Source organism: Phocoena sinus, chromosome 2 (genome assembly GCF_008692025.1).
Source record: "Phocoena sinus isolate mPhoSin1 chromosome 2, mPhoSin1.pri, whole genome shotgun sequence".
Taxonomy (NCBI): Eukaryota; Metazoa; Chordata; class Mammalia; order Artiodactyla; family Phocoenidae; genus Phocoena; species Phocoena sinus.
The window spans coordinates 109,248,280-109,254,593 of NC_045764.1; the positions used below are offsets into that span (position 1 = coordinate 109,248,280).

Sequence of the window (6,314 nt, forward strand, 5' to 3'; positions counted from 1 at the left end):
TTCCTTCTTTCACAGAGAAGTAATTCAGTGAAATAAAAGAGTACTACATTGTCTTGGATCCTGAGTTTCCTGCCTAAATTCTGTATGCTGAGTGATTAATTTACATCTGAGTCTCAGTTTTTCCATCTGTAAAATGAGAGTAAAAATGTCTAACTTGCTAATAATGATTAGAACCAGGCAAGTAAAACATACAGCCCACGGCAGGCATTTGGTACCTGGCATGTGCTTTCAACATTGATAAAGGCAATGTGGCAATTAAAAACTAGGCTTATTCCATTGTATATATGTGCCACATCTTCTCAGCCATAAAAAGAAATGAAATTGAGTTATTTGTCACTCTGTCATACAGAGTGAAGAAAGTCAGAAGAAAAATAAATACCTTATGCTAACACATATATATGGAATCTAAAAAAAAAAACAAGGTCATGAAGAACCTAGGGGCAAGATGGGAATAAAGATGCAGACCTATTAGAGAATGGACTTCGGGACATGGGGAGGGGGAAGGGTAAGCTGGGACGAAGTGAGAGAGTGGCATGGACATATACACACTACCAAATGTAAAATAGCTAGTGGGAAGCAGCCGCATAGCACAGAGAGATCAGCTAGGTGTTTTGTGATCACCTAGAGGGGTGGGATAGGGAGGGTGGGAGGGAGGGAGACACAAGAGGGAGGAGATATGGGGATATATGTATATGTATAGCTGATTCACTTTGTTATAAAGCAGAAACTAACACACCCTTGTAAAGCAGTTATACTCTAATAAAGATGTTTAAAAAAACAAAAAAAAAAAACTAGGCTTAGAGTTTTTGTTTTAGAAATAAAGGAGAAGGGAGAATGGAAGCCATTTAAATGGTTACAAAAGGTATTTCAGATTCTAACTATTTTTATTACAATGTCATATCTAACTCTTCCTTATCAGTGCCTTTTTTTCCTTGGAACTCTCACCATTTTTTTCAGGGGGAATATACAGCAACAAACAGAAAGTGTGACGCACAGATGTGCACAAACACATATACATACCAAATATTATTTCTTATTTTATAAAAATGTCTGTCATCTTACACTGAAAAACAGAGGAATAATGTCAAGATGCAATTTACTGCAAGTCAATATTTAATGTCAAATAGAAGAAAGATGAAAGGGCTCTACTCTAAGTCATTGCTTCAGTTTGAAATTAAGTGGGAAACCTTGGAAGCTACTTTTACTCTTACTAGGTTCACATTTTGTAGCAGTTAACCAGAGAAAAGTAATGCAAAATGTTATATGCTGATTTTTCCTTGTCCACAAACTACTGAAATAATTCTCTTTGTAAAAGTAAAAATCTAACCATCAGTAAAGTTTAACCAGAGAAATGATACGAATAGGTAAAAAGCAATATTTCAACTTCTTGAAATTTATTAAAGCGGAGATTCATTTTCTACATCATCTTTAATGAGGAAATATTTAATTTAAATAAATATATTCTAAATAGAGCAAGTCAACAGATATATCAGAGTAAATTAAAAAGTTGCACATTCTTGGGCTTCCCCCTTGGCAGTTTTATTTTTGGATTTGCCCTCTGTGGGTGACTGAATAATTTTCAGTCTTTATAGAGATTTAGAAAAAAAAAGTCTGAAAGGTTATTTCATATGTACTGAGGAAATTATGTGTATCATCAAAGTCTAGCCAGGAAACAGAAACCACCTGAGTAGTTAAAGAGACTTTAATGCAGAAAATTGATTCCGTGGGTGATGAAAGAGCTGAGACACCAAACAAGGGACACTGGGGCAATCCAAAGATTAACAACAGCAGGAAGCCACCCTCGCCCACAACTGACGGGATAAAAGGCAAAGGCAGTGTTCCCAGCACTAGTGGAAGCTGGAACCATAGTGTGGCCCACCTGCCAAGAGTTGGATTCATAAAGCTGCTGGCAGGGAAGGAGGGAGATACCCTGGCTTATTCCTCCCTATTGCCCCCTCCACAATCCAGTCTGAAAAGCATGGGAACCAGAGCTGCCTCTTGACACAGAGCAGAGCAGGGGGAGGGCAGGGAAGGGGTGTGAGAGCAAGCAGATCCAGGACACACACATCATATAATTACCTGCTACAGTGGGGCTGGTGGAAGGGAGTGAGGACTGGTAGTGAAGAAAGGAACGTGGAATGAGTTGTAGCATTTATATTTTGGTAGAGGACATAAAATGGACCCTGAAGCTTTTATTCTTTTACGGGAAAATAATCAACGTGTTTGGGACCTATTCTGTCTCTTGATTTTTGCATTACACACTAGACTTATCAATGCCGCTACAGTCTCGTTTCTAGGTGGACACCTGGGAGCAGGGGCCACAACATTACCCTGTCTCACAACAAACTTCTGGTATTCCAGTATGATATCACAATGTTCTAGTGTTTTGCATACACACACACACACACACACACACACACACACACATTTTAACTGACAGAAACATGATAGAACGTAAAATGTGATGGCTTCAGGACCAGCTTTGTAAATTGTGCAACATAAGTTGTGATCCCAATGTTCTGTGAGAGTGTAAGATTCAAATCTATTCATCAAGACACTCTTTTTAAACTAAATTTATTTATTTATTTATGGCTGTGTTGGGTCTTTGTTGCTGCTCCCAGACTTTCTCTAGTTGTAGCAAGCGGGGGCTACTCTTCGTTGAGGTGCGTGGGCTTCTCACTGTTGTGGCTTCTCTTTGTTGCGGAGCACGGGCTCTAGGCGCAGGCTCAGTAGTTGTGGCTCATGGGCTCTAGATTGTAGGCTCAGTAGTTGTGGTGCATGGGCTTAGTTGCTCCGTGGTATGTGGGATCTTCCAGGACCATGGCTCGAACCCATGTCCCCTGCATTGGCAGGCAGATTCTAAACCACTGAGCCACCAGGGAAATCCCAAGACACTTTTAATATAATGAAAACTTTTATGGGTCAGGGGAAGACGTATCACAATGAGGTCAGATTTTGCTTCCCAAGCTATTTGGTCAAGAGGCCACACACCCCAGCTACTGACGGTTTTGCTGAAGCCAACAGAAACAGGTTGGATGGGAGAGGAGAGAATGTGACTGCATTAGACCATGGGTGGGGGCAGAGAAGGACCCATTAGGACCTCCAGCTGGTTCCTATTCACTGAAGTTAGGGACTGACTCCTGTCTGGTGTGCAAAACCATTAAGGGGATATTATTACCCTTCATCTGATCTTGACAAGAGAATATTTTATGATTAAAATAAAAAGATAAACTGATTAAGCTGCATCTGGGTTAACTTTCCTAAATAACAAATTGGCAGACAGCCTGGAAACAATGTAAATTCTGCTGCATTAAAATTACAATCACAGCTGATTTTTCTTCTACCTAGTTGGCTACTGAGAAATAAAATTTTGATGGTTGTATGCCTCATGTAGAAAGGCAACATATAGTAAATTTTCACAGAAATTCCCATAGATGGGACTGGAGGTAACCACATAGGAAAACGGGGAGCCAGGAGAAAAAGCTACAGCGAGTGCTGGCCCTGTCCAGAGCACCTTCATACTCACAACACTGTTCTATTAAAAGGTCAAGAAAGGAGGCTTGCCAAGAACCCCTTTTTTTGGAAAGGTAAATACAGGAGTTTATTTGCATATTAAGTAATCATAGAAACATTTTACAGTATAGCTTTCATTCACTAAAAACTGGTACATGATAGTTTATTTGCATAAGCATTTTTCTTCCCCAACTGAACTTAGAACCCAGTGAACATGTTGCAAGAAAAATAACAATAAAATATTTTCTCTACCAACTTTGAAAAAAAGCCAAAGGAGTGACATCGTGGTGTGTTTGTTTGGCATCAAATGTGTTTTGACTTATTGTCTTTAGAAAGGGGCTAAAGGTTAAAAAAAAAAGGGAAAATAAGTCAAAATTGACTTTGTTTCAAGTCATTATGTACAACAGTAGTTTGGGACCATGCAAGACAGAAAAGTTTGGAAGGAGAGGTCATAAGAGAAAGGTAAGATGACTTCATTTTGAAAGATGTCCAACACATACTTAGAAATATAAGATTGGCTCCCTCTTTCACAAGGCATCTCAGAGGAAAAGCAGCTCCTTCAGGATGAAGATAGATATCTTCTTCCCCGTCACTAGCTGCCAGAAACTCACTGAAATAGACAATGAACAAAAACTTCATACCTTTGTTAAGAAGCCTATGGACACAGAAGTTGCTGATGATGCTCTGAGTGAAAAGTGGAAGGGTTATGTGGCTTGAATCAGTGGTGGGAATGACAAACAAGGTTTCCCTATGATCCAGTGTGTCCTGATCCGTGGTCATGTTCATCTGCTACTGAGTAGGGGGTTTTCCTGTGATAGACCAAGGAGAATAGGAGAAAGAAATGGTAATTTGAGTGTTCTTAACTTGGTTATTTTTTAAAAGGGAGAGTAGGAAATTCCTGGAAGGATACTGCTGTGCCTCATTGCTTAGGCCCCCAAAAGCTAAAAGCATCTGTAAAGTTTTCAATCTCTCTAAAAAGATGATGTCCACCAAGATACTGTTAGAAAATCACTGCACAAAGAAATTAAGAAACCCAGAACCAGAGTGCCCAAATTCTATGTCCTATTACTCCATGCATTCTACACACTGCTCTGAAGAAACAGCTTACTAATAAAAATAAGGAAGAGGTTGAAGAATACGCTAAACTTTTGGCCAAGAGAATGGAAGACCAAGGAGAAATGCCAGGAACATTTCCAAGAGACAGAGGCTACTCTCTCTAAGAGCTTCTATGCTAGTCTGAGTCAAGTCAAAAATAAGATTTTCTAAGAGTAACAAATAAATAAGATCAGATTAAAAAAAAAAAAGAAAGAAAATATGGTATCAAAGCTTGGATAAAAATCAGGAGTGAAAATGTAAATTTTTGCAAACACAGATAACATAAATAAAGTTAGAAGAGAAACAATGGGCAAAAAGGTTTGAACCACATATATGAAACAAAAGATTGGTTTCCAGTAAACTTCTACCAATTAATAAGAAAAAGGCAAAGACTGAACAAGAATTTCACAGAGGAGGAAACAAAAATGATCAATAAACATAAGGAAAGACACTCAGTCCATTAATAGCCAAGGGAATGGATATTAAAAGCACAATATATATCATTTTATACCCTTCAGGTTGGCAACGAAATTTTTTAAAATTTGATGATGTCAAAGTATTGTGTAAACAGGTTCAAGTGGCCACACACTTCACATGCCAGGCTCTCTTGAGCAGCTTTTCCTGGGAAACATTCAAGGGACAGGAGCAGGTACCCTGGAGCACCTCACAGCAATCTAGAAGAGCCCAACTCTGGGGTCTAGGAAAGCAACTCAGATCCTTGGGCTATGATGCTTTTATGCAGCGGGATTGAGAAAGGCCAACCTCTTCTCTGCGGGGATTAAAAGCCAAGTTTCAATAGCAACATCATATGTAGAACCTTTGCTACAGTTCTAAGCTGCCAGTTTGGTGTTCACAGTTGGAAGGAATGCCCTTTCTTGGGAGTCAGATAGGTGCACGTAGTGGCAAGTCGGCAAAGAATCTGTCCCCGTGCTTTCATAATTGAAGCAGTGGCCCCTTGACTGGCATGATGGAGTGAGACTGGGGTCCAAGCCTTGAGACTGCCAAGTATTGGTGGCCTTAAACATAGGTCATAGCCAGTTTCCATGGAGCTTTGCAGGAACCCTGCTCTCTTTGGGAAGCCAATCTACAGGAGATCAGTTTTGGACAAGTTAACCCTTCCTTACCTCTCAAAGGATTAGCAAGAGTTTGGGGAAAATGGTGGTTTCATACAACACCAACAGAGGTTTTACATTTTACAGCTGTTTTGGTGGGGAGTGGCGTGGGCAAGTGACCTACTTCCCGTTCTCTGACAATGCCCCAAAGAGATTACAAGACCCCACAGAAGAATGGCTACAAGTTTCCAGTCTCTCCAAAGACCTCTATGCCTAAAACTTAATCAAAAAAGCTGTAGAGTTACCCAGACCTGAATGGAATGTGTGGCTTGGACAATAGACATTTCAGTACTAACTAGTGGAAACAGATAACCACTATCCATAGATCTCAAGAACCCCTTGAAGCTTGTTTATAATATTGGATCCCTGGTGCAACCTTGAAGAGGAAGAGCTTAAAGAATGATGAATGAGCTGCCCAGCAGCCCAATGGGAAGGGAAGAGTTGGACATCAAGTTGATTTAAAGAAAATAAAGAATTGCTAGGTTTCTCACAAAAACATTTTAATTTACAAAGTTTAAGTCCAGGAAAATTTTCTCTTACTTTATCTTTTAACATATTATATCGTATTCAAGGGAAATAAATATTGCTTTAAAA

The 6,314-nt window shown here is 39.5% G+C and overlaps 1 pseudogene; it reads left to right on the forward strand.

Annotated features, from left to right (window-relative positions):
- The first annotated feature begins 4,077 nt into the window (after nucleotides 1-4,077).
- Nucleotides 4,078-4,753, forward strand: LOC116748606 (annotated as a pseudogene).
- Nucleotides 4,754-6,314: the final 1,561 nt, after the last annotated feature.